General features: G+C 37.7%; 1 pseudogene; it reads right to left on the reverse strand.

Annotated features, from left to right (window-relative positions):
- Positions 1 to 2403: 2403 nt before the first annotated feature.
- Positions 2404 to 2983, reverse strand: LOC136405975 (high mobility group protein B3 pseudogene; annotated as a pseudogene).
- Positions 2984 to 17222: the final 14239 nt, after the last annotated feature.

A 17222-nucleotide genomic window follows, 5' to 3' on the forward strand; every position in this document is an offset into this window, starting at 1 on the left:
CAAGCAGGATTAAGATTAAGGTCCTTGGGCCTGACCTGTGGTGGCACAATGGGATAAAGCATAAACCTGGAATGCTGAGGTTGCCGGTTCGAAACCCTGGGCTTGCACATATGGGAGTTGATGCTTCCTGCTCCTCCTCTTCCTCTCTCTATCTCTCTCCTCCCTAAAAATGGAATAAATAAAATTTTTAAAAAAGATTAAGGTCCTTGGAATAAGATTATCTTGTATTATCTAAGTGGCCCAATCAAATCATTCTTTAAAAGTAGAAGAGAAAGGCAAAAGAGTAGGTCAAAGAGATGCAAAGTAGGTAGATCTAACTTGCCATTGCTGGCTTTGAAGATGGAGGAAGAAAACCATAGGCAAGAAATGTGCATGGCCATTAGTAAGTGGGAATGGTAGTTAGGTGATAGCCAGCAAAACAATAGAGACCTGAGGCCTATAACAGGAAAAAAATAGATTCTCACTTATGGCCTTCAGAAGGAATGCAGTCAGATTTCTGACATACAGAGCAGTAAGATTATAAATTTGTGGTTTTTAAATAAATTTTAATTTTTCAGTTACAGTTGACATACAATATTATACTGGGGGTCCTCGGGTTACAACACAATTCCAGTCCTATGACAGTGATGTAACCCAAATTTTTGTGTAAATCGAAACACGCCCTAGCCTAAGTCACCTACCTCTCCTAACACCATTGTAAAACCATAATTTAGAACATAAAAACACAAACGTACCGCATTACTGCCTATTCTTCCACTGCACACAACCAAACTAGTTTGCCCACGTAGTCCGTAAATACAATGCTAATGGCGTAAGCTGAAACACTCACATCTCAATTTCTTTACGTTTTTATGGAAGTGAGCATCATAAACCCAAACTGTCATATGTCGAGACTGTCTTAACCTGAGGACCCCTGTATTAATTTTAGGTGTACACTACAAAGATTATATATTACATAACTTACTAAATGATCATCTCAATAAATCTCATACCCAATTGACACTATACTTAGTTATGAGAATATTACTGACTCTGCTCTTTATGCTGTATTTACAGCCCCATGACTATTCTGTAACTATCAATTTGTATTTCTTAATATTTTCCTTTTTTTTTTACCTATCCTCTTAACCACTCTCCCACCTGGCAGCTGTCAAATGTTCCTTGTATCTATGAGTGTTTCTGTTCTGCTTGTTCATTTATTTTGTTTTTTAGATTCAAATGTTGATAGATATATATTTATGCCACTTTATAGTCCATATTTTTTATCTTCTTTTTCTTCTTCTTAAATAAGACCCTTTTATCATTCATGTAACACTAGTTTGGTGGTGATGAATTCCTTTAGCTTTCTTTGCCTAGAAATCTTGGTTCTAAATGATAGCTCTGCTGGGTACAGTAATCTTGATTGTAGGTCCTTCCTTTTTTATCTCTTTGAATATTTCTGGCCAGTTTCTTCTGGCCCGCCAAGTTTCTGCTGAGAAATTAGCTGATAATCCTGTGGTGGTTCCCATGTAGAAACTAACTGCTTTTCTCTTGTTGCTTTCATTAATTAATGAAATAAAATTTAAAAAATGTAATACTGTTTATTTAACTCCAGAAAAATTTCAGCATTCTAAACATTAAAAAAATAAATAACAAAATGCTGCAAACTGTGTATAGTACAGAAGGTTCTTGAACTTTCATTAATGCAGTGGCTCTTCGCTTTGTTAACAAAGAACTGTAGTTTGTTTAAAAACAGTTGAAGCCTACAGCACTTTATTTAAAAAGATCCCAACACTTCTTTTACCGGCTGATACTCTCCCCCTTTCCACAGCTAAGAATGCCTGAATGCTATGTTACTATACACAAAAACAGGACAATCTGAAGCTAAATGGATGCCTACTGCAGTGTCCACAGGTCCAGACTCAGAGTGCATGCCCGGAGCTACAGCCCCTCCAGAAGGCATCCTTCCTACATCCTCAACACCAAGCAGAGAGCATCATGAGCTTGTCTCAGTGGTTTTGTTATTTTTTTTTACAAAGTATAGGTATGTACAGTTGATAACACAGGATTTCCAGCCAATAACCACCTTAGAGATTTTAAAAAATCAAATGCCAGAAACATCTTTAAATGCCTTGCCACACCAACAGCAAAGTACACAGAGTGAGGAGAATATGAGAACCTTTTCATTTTAAAAAATGTTTGGAAATCTGAACAACTTTGATACAGTTTCAGGGTGCTCCAGATACGCATATCCACTGCATGTAAATCACTGACAATTTCTGGAGCACTTTGAGAGACTACATATGATCATGATTCAACTGTAATTAATCATAATGAGGGCAACAGACACGTCTCAAGTAAGAGCTGTGTCAATTATAGTGCTCCCCTACTCTAAGGTATTTTCAAGGATACAAACAGGTTTTTTCATTCATCTTCCTTCTCCTCCTCCTTCTTCTCTTCTTCCTCTTCCTCTTCCATCATTTTCTGGGCAACTCTAGCAAGACGCTTTACACCATCAAACTTCCTTTAGAGTTATAGTCGGCAACATCCTTCTCATAGTTCTTCCTCAGCTTTGCAGCCTTATTTTTGTGAGGCTGCTTTTCACTGTCACTTAAGTTATTCCACATCTCGCCCAGCTGCTTTGTCACATCTTCAATAGAGACATCAGGGTTTGTGGATCTGATCTTGGGGCAAAATTCTGAACAGAAGAGAAAGAATCCAGATGTTGGCTTTTGGGGGTCAATAGACTTTGCCTCCCTCAGCTGGTACATAACACTACATTTCACAATCTTAGCAAACTTTTTCTGTCTTTGCCATCTCATCAAAATTAGATTTCTCTTTCCTCAACATTGGCTTCCACCTTTTGGAGCATTTCTTGGAAAATTCTGCAAAATTGACAGTAACCCTTCAGTTTTTCTTCTCGTGTTCCTCTCTGCATGTTTGCACCGAAGAAGGCATAAATAGACATCTTGCCCTTTGGTTTCTTTGGGTCCCCTTCAGCCATCATGACTCTTCTTCACTAGTCTGGGCAGCACAGAGCACAACACAAAGCTCAGCACTGCTCAGCCTTGCTCTGGCTGCCTCCAGGACAGTGGCTTCTCTCTTGCTGCTTTTAAAATTCTCTTTGTCTTTAACATTTGGCATTTTACTTCTGATGTGTCTTGGTGGGGGCCACTTTGAGTTCATCTGGTTTGAGACTCTCTGTGCTTCCTGGACTTGTATGTCTATTTCCTTCACCAGGTTGGGCAAGTTTTCTATTTTTTTTCAAACAGGTCTTAAATTTCTTGCTCTCTCTCTTCTCCTTCATAATGCAAATGCTGGTGCACTTGAAGTTGTCCCAGAGGCTTTCTTACATTATCCTTGTTGGTTTTGGATTCTTCTTTCTTTTAGCTGTTCTGATTGAATGATTTTTGCCTCCTTATATTCCAAATCGCTGATTTTATTCTTGGATTCATCTACTCTACTGTTGATTCCCTATAAAATTTTTTTCAGTTAGTGGTATAGCCTTCATTTCTCACTGGTTCTTTTTTTTAATGGTTTCCATGCCCTTTCTTTATGCTGTTGAAGTTCTCACTAAGTGCATTGAGCACCCTTATAACCAATAATTTGAACTCAGTATCTAGTAGGTTGTTTGTCTCCAGTTTGTTCAGTTCTTCTTCTTTTTCCTCTTTTTTTTTGTCCTTTTTGTGGAGTTTTGTTCTTTCATTTAGGACATATTTCTCTGTCTCCTCATTTTGGAAGCATTTCTGTGTTTATTGCTATATATTAGGTAGAGCTGCTCTATCTCCCAGGCTTGGTAGAATGGCCTTATATAGTAGATATTCTGTAAGGTCCAGTGGCATAGGCTCCTCGTTCACCAGAGCTAGGCACTCCAGGTGTGCCCCCATCCCCTGTGAGGACTGTGTAAGCCCTCCTGTTGAATGTAAGCCTTGATTGCTGTTGGCACCTCAGTAAAGGAAACTACCCCCAGGCTTCTCAGCTGCAAGGGCTGGCTGCAACCCAAGTTCCATGGAGGATCAGCTGTGCAGGGGCACAGCCCATGGAGCAGCACTTCATTGAGCAGGGCTCTGGAGACCGACTCATCTCCTTAAGTGTGTTACTTGTGGAGGTGGCTGGGGGTATTTTGACATGGTCCGAAGCTGTCCACCAGGTGCACTGGCTCAGGGACCTCCTGGGAAGTGCAGGCCAAGGTCAGCATCTGCCTGTATTCTGTCCAGGGCCGCCTGGCATGAGCTGCAAAGTGATCTACAGATGGCTGCTACTGGTGCTGGGCTTGGAGATGCCCAGGAGCCACCAAGCTGTGATCTAAGGCCACCTGCTACTAGTACCAGGCCTGGGGCCCCTTGGCCACTTAACTAGAAGTACGGGCACACTGAGGTCAGATGCTGCTTGTTTGAGAGATTTGAGGAAAGTTTGAAGCCTGAGCCAAGAAAGGTCATTCATAAGGAAAAGTTGTTTCACTGGAAACAGCTTGGGTGGATCTGAAAGTTGGTGGGGTGAAGTCTCAAGGAATCACAAGAGTGAGGCAAACAGTGATAGCCATGTTGATGGAGACTCATATGGTGCCTACCTGCAGCTCTGTGGAGGAGGGCTCAGCAAAGGAACTAGGGCCTCTGTCAGCACCTCTGTCCAGGAGAAAGCTGCTCTCCAGCTCTCATCCTGGTGCCAGATAGTTCAGTTCCTCTCCACATGTCCCTAGTGCCTTTCAAGCTGCTGCCCCAGAGCAGGAGCTCAGAGGAAGTGAGTCTGAGTAATTCTGTGCCTAAGCCTTTTAAGAGGAACTGAGTGGGGCTCCTGCAAAGTCCATCTCACCCAGCCTCATTCCCTGCTGGGTTTTACATCCAGAAGTTATGGGGTTTCTCTTCCTGTTACTGGTACCTTGGGTTGGGGTGCCTGGTGTGGGCCTAGGACCCTTAGCTCCTTAGGAAGAATCTCTGCAACCATGATCTCCCTCCAGGTTTTTATCCACCACGCATGGGTGTGGGACCAGCCTGTTGTTCTATTTCTCTGCCCCTGCTACCAGTCTTGATGTGACTTTTTTTAATTCCCTTAGTTGTAGGACTTTTATTCAGCTAGATTTTTTTCAAGCAGTTCTGAATGACGGTTGTTCTGTAGTTTAACTGTAATTCTGATGTGGCTGTGGAACTATTGGAGTTTTGCATTTACTTATACCACCATCTTGACCAGAAGCTAGACAAAATTCTAAATTTGTGTTGTTTGAAGACACAGGGATTCTAGTAATTTGTTATAGCAGCTATAGAGATAGTAAGCTCCATGAAAGGCAAGGATCATGTTTCTGTCTCTTTCATTGCTGTGAATAATGACCAATAAGATACCTGATGTATATTCAGAATCAATAAATATCTATTGATTTAACTAGTTAATTAATTTATTAATCCCCAAACACTGTTCTCCTTATTTTAGTTTTACTTATTAGGAAAAATGTTCTCACTAGATTTTAAGAAAGGAATAGAATACACTGATTAAATCTTGTAACTAGCTTAAAAATGCGAACAAAAACCTGGGGAAAGAATATTTTCTTCTGTGATTAGCTAAGTATAACTTTGTATGAATGAAGAGGTTGGATCCTTCCAATAAAATGCTTGATCTCATTTTATTTGATTAGGCAAATTATGGAACAACAGCATGAAATACGTTACTATACTAATGCAGCCTTCAAAACGTGAATCTCATTACCAATGTGGCCTTGAGGCCCTTTAATGTTAAATCTGAATGAACAAGAGAAAGCAGTTCAACAGTGTTCACACACACACAAATGTGTTAATTATACCCTTTGCAGAAAAGCCTAACCCTTGTGCTATTCAGAAAAAAGTAAATGAGGAGAAATAAAGAGGAAATGGCATATCAATCAATTTGTAAAAATGGTAAAAGCAGTCGAACCATTTGAATGTTGCAGCAAATCCAAAAATGCTTAACTGTATGATTTGGGAGATGGACGATAGTGATGGTAGCACAACAATATAAATATATTTAATGCCATTGAATTATGTATTTATAAATGATTAAGTGATCAGTTTTATGTCATCTGCATTTTATCACAATAAAAAAAAATTGAATCTGTTACCTACCCCGGGGAGGACTCGAAACACTTCTGCCCTTTGCATTTGGTATTGGAATCAGCAAGGACAATAAAAGGCAGTCAAGCACTGGATGGAGCCATGATTTACTTACACAGAGAAGATACAGAGCGAGATCAGCTTCAATCCTGGTCTCAATCCCCCATGGCCAGTAGGTCTTTCCTGTAGGAGCCTATCTGGGAGAAGGCAATGAGGAGAGTCAGGGAACACAGCTGCAGGGTGTTCTTCAAGTCCTTAAGCAGTCCGCCTTCTTTCCTCCTTTCAGAGGCTTCCCCTGCTTTATGTTGCATGTTCAGGAAGTTTAGTTGTAATAGGGCGCGATAGAGAGGACGAGGGAGAAATGGGACAGTGTACTCAGTCTTGAAGGTACTAGGAGTCCAGCAATCATTTTTACTCTTAAAACAGATATTCATTAGGAGCCTATTATGTGCCAGACACTCTGCAATTTTATGTTATGTTAATGTTACTAATTAGATAGGACTGAAAGAGGAAAGAAGGTAAGAAAGAAGGGAGAAAGAAAGGGAGGATGGAAGGAGGGAAAGAAGGAAGGATACTCATTCTCTTAGTCTCAGCAAAAATTTCACTGCTATCTATAATGACTCAGACTAGGTTATCCCCTTCCCATTACACGTTCTTACAGCCCTTTGTATTTTCCTTCACGTAACTCATAATCTTGCATTTTTTTTCAGTGTCTGTCTCCGCTTTTCAACGAGATTGGCGAGACCAGTTTATTCTCGTGGCAGCATAGCATCGCCTCGTGCAGATACGAACACAAGGTAGGTACCTGCCAACATTCTGTAATTAAGCTAATGAATGGGCAAATTCAAGGCAGTTTCCTTCATTCTGGCTTAGTTCTTACCATTGCTTTTCATCCCTTGTATAATTGCTATATAGCTCTGACCTTCTTGGTTGGTTTTTGACATTTTTCTCTTGGCAAAAGAATCAAATCCCTTGCCTTGGGCATGGTTTGCACTCCCCTGCGCTTCACACTCCTGGTGCTGATCGTAACTAACATCCTCTACCCCCAGGGCTATGGCAGGCACCTCACCCCCGCCCTTCTTCAGGGGCTAGATGAAAACCAGGATGCTGCGGGTGGCTGAAAGGTGACCATCACTGGTTTTACCCTCAGCAGCAGTATCCTTTACCTGCTGTGTGTAGATCAGTTGGCAAAATGGATGGGAAACACTGATGTCAAAACAGAATAAATGCCTGGTACAGTTCATTAGCACAAAACGAGAAAGGAAACTATAAATCTAGTTCAGTTTTACATTGTCGGCCTGACCTGTGGTGGCGCAGTGGATAAAGCATTGACCTCACAGTTTTACATTGTGAGGAACCACTTTTACAGCACGATCCTTGGAAATGAAAGCTAAGACTCTAAGTTCACTATATTTTCACTTTCTGGGGTTTTCTAGCCTCTCTTGCTCATTAACTGCCTCTGAAATCGTGTTAAAGCAGCGATTTTCAGCCCATGTGCCACGGCCGCCACACTGGTGTGCTGCAAGAATTTTTAAAACATGCAATTCCTAACTATTTAGTCAGGGGCACTGACCTCTTTTCCCTTAGATTGTCAAATAAAAAATGACAACAGGCAACACAACAATAGCCGTTTGGTGTGAATGAGTCAAAATTATACCTGTTTTTCTTTGTCACATTGGCAAAAAATACATTTTTTGGTGTGTCAGAGAATTTTAGTAATTAGTTTATGTGTGCCATGATATTTAAAAAGGTTGAAAACTGCTGTGTTAAAGCAGTCATCTCTATCACAGTGCCTTGCAGCTGGCCTGAAAACAATTTCCTCCGGAAACCTCCCTTTTTCCTAGGAACCATGTCAAACTGAACCTCATCATTTTTATGGTATTCTGTTTTGTTTTGTTTACCCTTAGGGAACATTACATTTTTATGTGCTTAACTAACCTGTGAGTTAGACCAAGGTAATGTTTTGCAACAAATGGAATGATTTAAAAGTGTTTTGCTTTCCTCAGGAAGGCTGTTAATATACATGGAAAATTATGTAGCAGCAATATGCAGAACTCTCAGTAGAGTTTATCTAGGGCTGCCCATATAAAACAGGCCTCATTTAGCATTAAATCTTACTTTATGTGATCAGGGTTTATTTTTAAATAGACCACTCAGGATTCATGTTGCACAACTTTTTTTACTAAGTAAGGGCCATCTCTTCCACCTTTCACTTCCACCCTTACACCACAATTTTACACTAACTTTGCCTATGTTTGGGTCAAATTTGCACTGTATGCATATTATGCAACCAGTATATGTTTATTAAATAAAATAATGAATAATACATGTGCAAATACTTTAGAAATTATAAAATGATATATAAATGCAAGTTATTCATGTTACCAGGTGGTTTGGTAGGATTTTGTTAAATGTGGTAAGAAATCATTATTTTTAGATGTCAAATTGCTTCACATGAATGATCAGGGATGTCCTTAGGATTGCAAAACACGTGAAAGTTTATATTGTGAGTCATTCGTGGCATTTTCAAATATAAATATACCTCCTAGAAAGGACTGTGTGTAGGTATCATATAAATTAACAAAAAATATGAGAAACACCATTCTTACTGCATGTATAGAATTTAATAATTTGTTCTTAAGAACTCAAGGGCCATTGGCATAAGGTATTATATTTTAGGGGAAATTTAGCTGAAGAATTGGATTCCTTTTATTTTAAGAGTTTATTGATTTTATTAATGTCTTGTTTAAGGTTATTACTTGAACAATGTTTGCAGTGTGTTTTATTATTATTAACTTTAAAATTATTTTGTTTCAAAATATATACATACATATATTTAATTCTGGGGGAAAACAGTAAACAGGTAGGGGAAACTTGCTGTTTAAGATCCAATATATTATCTTTTCTGCTTTCGATTGAATATATTGGGGTGACACTGGTTAACAATATTATACAGTTATCAGGTGCACAATTCTACAACACATCTCTGTATATTGTGTTGCGTGTCAACCACCACAACTCAAGTCTCTGTCCATCAAGTTTTGGATTGGCCAGTCCTCAATATTTCTGTAAGTTTTCAGAGGCTTATTTTGTATATTAATTTTAAGAATCATTTTATCATCCCTTGGTTATTTTTCCTAACTCAGCTAACTTCCTTAAGTAACACAAAAACTTACTTACTAGACAAGTGAAATTATGAGACGGAGAATTTACATTGCAGGAATGAACTCAATCTGAAATGGAGAATGAATGGGGCATCTTCGTTCTTAAACACACACAAAAAAGCTTCCTGTGTCATTTTCTCAAATTATGCTCAGTCTCCTATGAAGTTGCTCAGCCCTCCTCCTCCTTTTTTGTTTCTTCATTTTGTTTCTCTTCCATGTCAGGGGAAAAGAAACAACCTTCCAAGATTTGTCTGATGCCCAGAAATTGAGGTTAGTGCAGCCCCCCACTTCATTAACTCAGATCCAAGTCACTTCGCATTTAAAAAGACAACTGAAGCTTTGAATGCATGACTTGCAAGAGCTCCTCCTCTCTGAGTTCAGCTCTTGGGCAAGGACTTCCGTGCTCTTTGGTTCACTACAAAGAGGTGCAGAGGAACAGCTGTTATAAGTACATAAGCAACTAGAGCAGGAGATTTTAATATTCCTGGTATCTTATAATCTTATGATCAACTTGAAATACAGTTTCTCCGTATTATTGCTAGACTTTGAAATATATAAATGACCTTACACAGAAATTTAAACACAGAATCTTTCAGTACTTCACACGTGTCTCGCTGCTTTCATTTTTGCCTACAAAGCTCACTTTCCACCCAGAAGGTAGCACCAATTTTTTTCTAGCATAAAGCAGAACATATCACTATCCAGCTCAAATCATCTAAGAGCTGGTTTCTATTACAAAGTATAATCTTGTCTCCTTGTCTGGCCTTCACAGCCCTACCTCACCTGTCTCTCCTATCACTAATCTCTGGTTCACTCCCTGCCCTTTTTCATTCAACTTCCTGTTGTTTCTTTGCTTGTTTATTTGTTTTGTTTTGTTTTTTAGGTGAGTGGAAGGTAGATAACTCCATCTTGGGCCGATGCTCCAGTACTAAACTATTTTTAGCACTTGAGGCTGACAGGCTGGACCAACCCAGCTATCTTCATCACCAGGGTCAATGCTGGAACCAATGGAGCCACTGGCTGGTGGGAAAGGAAGAGCAAGAAAAGGGAGAGAGGATGGAGAGAGAAGCAGATGGTCACTTCTTTTGTGTGCCTTGACCGGGAATCAAACACGGGATGCCCATACGCAAGGCCAACACTCTATCCACTGAGTCAACCAGCCAGGGCTCAATTTCCTGTTCTTATCTGAGCTCATTGTTTGTCTCAGGACCTAGACCTGTGTGCTCTTCCCCTCAGCTGGGACTTTTGTGCCCTCAGGCTTTTCCTGACCACCTCAACTGCAAACCTTTTTCTACTTAGTTTTTAACTCACCCTGCTTCATTTTCTTCACAGTACTTATGTCACAGGTTATATACTTGACACCTTATGAGAGAGCATCTCTCTGGCTATCCCATTGTTTATTTTTTTCTTGACTTGAATGTAAAATCTATGAAAGCTGAGATCTTGTCCTTCTGCACTACTGTTTTCCCAGCACCCAGATGGTCCCATTTTAATAAATAACATTAAGCGTGATTTTTTTGTTTTGGTTGCAGCAGGAGCCCCCAGAGTCACCAAAAGTCAAGAATAATATAACAAGGGTGACATCATCATGTTCATTATGCTAGGCCTTCTGGAAGAGGCATCCTGTGAGACTGGTTGATCTAGTACTAGCAGGTCACCTACAGCCAACGTGAGGGCAAAGCTAAAAAGTTTCGAGCAGCAACAGCACACCTGGGTGGAGGTCAAACCCCAGAGTCTAGGCACAGGGGTGAGACGTCCTGTAGAGACAGGGGATTTGGGACGGGGAGAAGTAGTTCTGTGGACCAAATTATTCAAAAACAGTTCTCCTATTGAATATGTAACAGGAAAAAAATGCAAGTGTGAAGCAAAAATGACTCGTTCTAACTGTATACACTGTATACACAGGACATCTGTTTAAAACTGAGGGGAATATGTTTTCATTGAGCTACTGGAAAATAGTGCTCCCATAATTCAAAGGAGATTTAAATTATGACAAACTCAGAAATATAACATCCATACAATGCAAAATGATGTGAGATTTGAAGAGATGATGAATGATCTGTGATGCACCCTTTCCTTTATGGTCTCCTCCCTAACATGTGATTGCTTCAAAATATCAACCTGGTAATTCTTGTTTCCTGCTTTAGACCTTCAAACACTTACTGACTTCTTTTTATCCTGAAGATAGTAAAAAAAAAAGTGAACTTTCTGATCCCTCCACTTTCTGATCCCTTCCTACATCATTCTGTCCTGTTTTCACTCTGCCTGGCTATTTTGTAATTCTTATCTCTCAGTCCTCGGATTGTCTCGGTTTTATTCATTCTAGGTCATGATTTCACAATCTCTACAACATTCTGTCCTTCTCTCTTTGTGTCCTTGCTTCTAATACTTCTTCCTGAACCTCTAGATCTGGTTAAATGCTCTTGTTATATGCATCCACAGCACTTACATGTACATTCAAAATGTTCATTCCACTTGTTACCTATTTACTTAAGTAGTTTTTTCCCCTCCATTAAAATATAAGTTCAATTTATTTATTGCCAGTTCCTTAGTGATCCACATATTGCCTAATCCTTATTTAGTAGGCATTCAATAATCATTTGTTGAATTTACTATTGTGGAAAACTATGCTCTGGAATGCATATCATACCTGGAAACAAATATTTATCTAAACAGTGCTAATCATAGTGTGAGCAGATAGCCCAGGTACATGCTCTAGAGCAGTGGTTCCCAACCTTTTTTGGACCACGGACCAGTTTAAATGTCAGAAAATATTTTTACAGACCAGCCTTTAGGGTGGGATGGATAAATGTATCATGTGACCGAGACAAGCATCAAGAGTGAGTCTTAAACAGATGTAAAAGAGGGAATCTGGTCATTTTAAAAAAATAAAACATTGTTCAGACTTAAATATAAATAAAATAGAAATAATGTAAGTTATTTATTCTTTCTCTGCAGACCAGTCCCAAATGGCCCACGGACCAGTACCGGTCCGCAGCCCGGGGGTTGGGGACCACTGCTCTAGAGGCAATAAAAAAACTACCCATAGGCTTCTCAGCCCTGTTTAAGGTTTATCATCTGGCAAAAATCTCCCAAAAAGTTTCTCTAGCATTTTTCTTTTGCTGAGAAAAATCTCAAGTAAAATATGAACCAGTAGAATGGAAACAAATTGAATTCCTCTAAACTATAATCACTTTGTATGATGACAATATCCAAAATAATTTGGGAAGGTACAAATTTGATAGAGAAAATTGAACTCAACTTGTATATTTTCTTATGGTGTCAGATATATGGAACATATGTAATGAAAGGAAAACTATTATTACCTTTGTGGTAGGCTAAATAATTCTCCCCCAAGATATCTATGTCCTCATTCCCAGAACCTGTGATTGTTACCTTGCGTGGAAAAAGGAACTATGCAGAATGATTGTGCTAAGGATTTGAGATGAGGCTGTTATCTGGGATTATCCAAACTAGTGCACTGTAATCACAATGGTCCTTATAAAAGGGAGGCAGGAGGTCAGAGAGAAAAGAGATGATGTGGTGACTGAAGGAGAGGCTGGCTTGATACTTTGAAAGAAGGGGCCACAAACCAAGGAATACACGCAGCCACTAGAAGCTGAAATAATCGAGGAAACAAATTCTCTTCTCAGAGCCTCCAAAAGGATTCAGAACTGCTCAAACCTTAATTTTTTAGCTCAATGAAATTGATTTTAAACTTCTGACCTCCAGATCTGTAAGAGAAAAGAACTTTATGTTGTTTTAAGCCACTAGGTTTTCAGTAATTTATTGTAGAAGAAATAGAAAACTAATACAAGCCTTCTTTCTTGATTTAATTGATATTAAAAATAATATTTTTTCACAGTTAGAAATTGTAAACATATGCAGTAATGACACTGGGTTGAGATTTATTGGACTAATATTTGGAGAGTTAAGGAAACTCTTTTTTAAAACAAGGAATGCCATGAATTAAAAAAAATAATTTGAGCAATATACTATTTTTACTCTACCAGCTCAATAGATTTAATAATTTTGAAATTCTAAATTGACCATTATTATATTGAATTAGAATTTTTTAAATCATTGATATAAATACCTTATTTCAGTACTTTCTGAGTGGTGTCAGAAACCCAGAGATAACGCATGATTGGTCATGTCGTGGTAATTTTCTTTTGTTTCTAGTGTTGTGTCATATTAATATAATATACTCATGCTAATCAATATTACTTAAAATGAGGAAAAGTAAAGTATAGTGAATAATCCAGGGCATAATTTAGTTTTTGTTATCCTCTGAAAAAAATTTTTTAAATCTTTTCAAACTTCCTGAACTATCCAGTTCCTGATAACGACTGCCAAGATATTAGTTACAAAAGTCCTGAAACTTTCTCCCATTTTTTTAAACATTAAAAATTTGCTGAAGAATTTTTACACTTGAACATATTGTTTAAAATATAATCTTTCTTCTTGTGTGACAGCCTCACACAAACAATTTAAAGAAGATGCAGATCTGTCATTGCTGTTTAATTAACAGAGACTTTTAGAATTAGAGAATGTTAAAAAATAACTCAGAAGAGAAAACTTTAGTGTGATAATGATAATTGTCTCATTTCACATCAGAATTTCAACTAGCAAAAATTCCATTTACAGGTAGCATCTGCTAGAACTAGTCAATCTTATTTTATGTTGTTAGTTTTTCTTTCCCCAATGACATATACATATCAGATGGTGGAGTACAAAAGCATGCTGAGAGGTTCAGATTTGCTTAGAATTTAGTACATGATGTAACTATTTTCTTTTTCTACCATCTATTATTTTGGAAGCACTCAGTTCCTTTGTTCAGCATATAAATTGTTTAAAATCATCTTGCCATTTAGTGCATAAAGACAACACATATCTTTTTGTTAGTCTACAATCTAGAAGAATAACTATTGTTTCTATCAAATTGAAATATACTTGAACTTACATTTTAATAACTTTTAAAATTCATTTTGAATTTTAAAATGAACACAAATTTGTTTATTTTAGTCTTAACTGTAAAGTGTCTCAAAAGCATATATGAACACAAATTTGCAAATTTATCTAAGATACAAATAACTTTATAGTTATTTGGAGACAATGTCAAGAATTTTATTTTTTCAATTTTACTTTCTTAGTTATCTTTTTTTTTTTTTGGTATTTTTCTGAAGTTGGAAATGGGGAGGCAGTCAGACAGACTCCCACATGTGCCCAACCGGGATCCACCCGGCATGCCCACCAGAGGGCGATGCTCTGCCCATCTGGGGCGTTGCTCTGTTGCAACCAGAGCCATTCTAGCACCTGAGGCAGAGGCCATGGAGCCATCCTCAGCGCCCTGGCCAACTTTGCTCCAATGGAGCCTTGGCTGCGGGAGGGGAAGAGACAGAGAGGAAGGAGAGGGGGAGGGGTGGAGAAGCAGATGGGTGCTTCTCCTGTGTGCCCTGGCTGGAAATCGAACCCAGGACTCCTGCACACCAGGCCAACTCTCTACCACTGAGCCAACCGGCCAGGGCTAGTTATCTTCTATGGTATGGTGATGGTAACTTTTTGAAAAGTTAACACTTCTAACATACTATGTGTCCTAAGCTGTGTTCATATGAATAAAATATTCTCCATTGACTATTTCTTATAAGAAACATAGGCATAGTGATTTTAAATTAAGTTTTCCCCCCCAATTTTGACTAAGGGAAGAAGAATTTAATGATTTAAATTTCTGCTGGGTACAAGGTATCTCATCATTAAAACTGGTGGCATATATTTCTTGTAACAATTTCAGTACCTTTTTGTATATGCTTTTGAGACACTTTACAGTTAAGACTGTAAAGTCAGATTGAAATACGCAATATATTTCTCAAGATTTTACTCATAATTTGAGATGTTTTATCAGATGTAATTTTATCATCAGTTGCCTCTTTGAAAAATTCTAGATATAAAAAATTAATTGAGAAATTGCTTTATTATGGCTAATTATCAAATTATAGACTATGGCTCAATATGTTTTTTGTAACTAAATAATAATTTACAAAGCTTATATTACCATGCTCTACAAATAAAGCAAGTCAGTGAAAATATGAGACATAAAAATATGAAACCCTCCAATATGACTACAGTCACTGATATACTGTCAGAGCTTGAATGAACCTCAGATATCTCCAGCTCATCTCCAGCCTATGGCTGAGAAGCTGATCTGTTCTATTTTAGCAAGCTAGTTGTGGCTAGGTTCACATACGCATGCACACACACAAACCACACACACACACACACACACACACACACACACACACACACTTTACCTTAATATAGTTCTCTCAAAGCAATCTAAACCAGCACATTTGAATATAAATTTGCATGTTATGTTGTATACTTTCTTAACAGCATTTCCTTTTGGCAGAAGAGCACACACACATACAAAATAGCACTGGGCTTGCTACATTATGAGAAAGAAAATAATTTTTACTTTCTTTTATCAAATTAACCGAATAGATCCTAGTTTAAGTGAAAAGGTAAGATTATAATTAAAGTGTTCGCAGAAATATGCCAAAGATATTCACTAAGTAAAATATTAATCTAACTCTGAGACTAGAATACACGCACTCTATTACCTGCAAATAGACATCATTCTCTAGCCTCACCTGCATGTTTCTTTCCTTAGACATACAATAGATGTACTAGAGTTGTTCTAGGGTTCTAGATTATACATTTATATTTATATTAAAGAATGTATGCCTTTCTCTCCTGTGCACATATACCCACCAATAATTTCCAGTAGCAATAAAACACTAATAAATTTCCTAACATAATGTGATGCTATATAAAATCTAGTAGAAGTTACCCCCAAGGCTTCGTGATGAAAAATACTTGCTTTAAAATACTTGCAATCTTGCTTGTGTTTTAATTTTTAAAATAAACTAATAAATTATCTATGAGCAGTAAACTATGGTCATTGATATTCAGATAATGTTATTAAGTTCACTGAAACACCAAATCTTACACCCAGGGAAGATTCATTTGAAAAACAAATAGTGAATAATTTATGATTTAAAGTGGTTAGAATAAAGTTCAAGAGAAATATAAGCATATCAATTCATCTCTAACAATATGAAATATAGGAGATTTAAACCTTTTATATTTTTGTCAAAATAGTTATTATCCATAGTGACAGATACAGCTCCCTACTTAATGGAGGGTCCAAATTTTACTCTGCATCTCATTGGGAAGGAAATTTAAAATTTTAAAATAGAATTAACTTGGGGAAAGGCATCAGTGCTACAACTCTTAGCACCAAATGTTTTTTCCTGGAGCACCAAATGCTTTAAGGAAAACATTCCAAGTATCAAAGTTTTTAGATAGATAAATATTTATGGATCAAATCCATAAAGAACAGACATTGTTATGAAATATATATAGCTGCCTTCAAAACTTTCTCTCCAGAAAGAGCAGACACATAAGTTAGGAGTCATTTCCCACTTAATTGTTTTTGCAACCTTATGTAAAACAAATGGATTATGTATAAAGACTTTTTCATTTATTCACAGAAAAGAAATCTTGACTGATATTATGTCCAGAAACTTCAACAGGGACTATTTCTCTACATAAAATATGAAATGTTATTAAACTTATAGAAATGGATTTATACTACTCTTTTATTCTCCTGGTTGAAAGGTCTAGAAGTTTTCAATTTAGTGAGAAAGCAGAACTCCTTCAAGCAAGTCTTCTCATTTGCTTGGTATCCTAATTAGAGAAAAACATAACATAAATCTGATTCACATCTTTCAGAGCAATGAAATTCCATCTGTCTTTGAACACTGTGAATGGTATACTCTTTTAGACTCCATCTAGACCACTGCCTTTCTGTCATCATTGAGAGTTCTTCATAGTGGTATTAGAACTGGAATTCCATTTGCATGACAACCCACAGAAAGCTATTTTGCCATTTAAAGACAGAGGTCTATTTACATTGCTCATGTAGCAAAATGCAAGTGTCACA

This window comes from Saccopteryx leptura, chromosome 5, assembly GCF_036850995.1.
Source record: "Saccopteryx leptura isolate mSacLep1 chromosome 5, mSacLep1_pri_phased_curated, whole genome shotgun sequence".
NCBI lineage: Eukaryota > Metazoa > Chordata > Mammalia > Chiroptera > Emballonuridae > Saccopteryx > Saccopteryx leptura.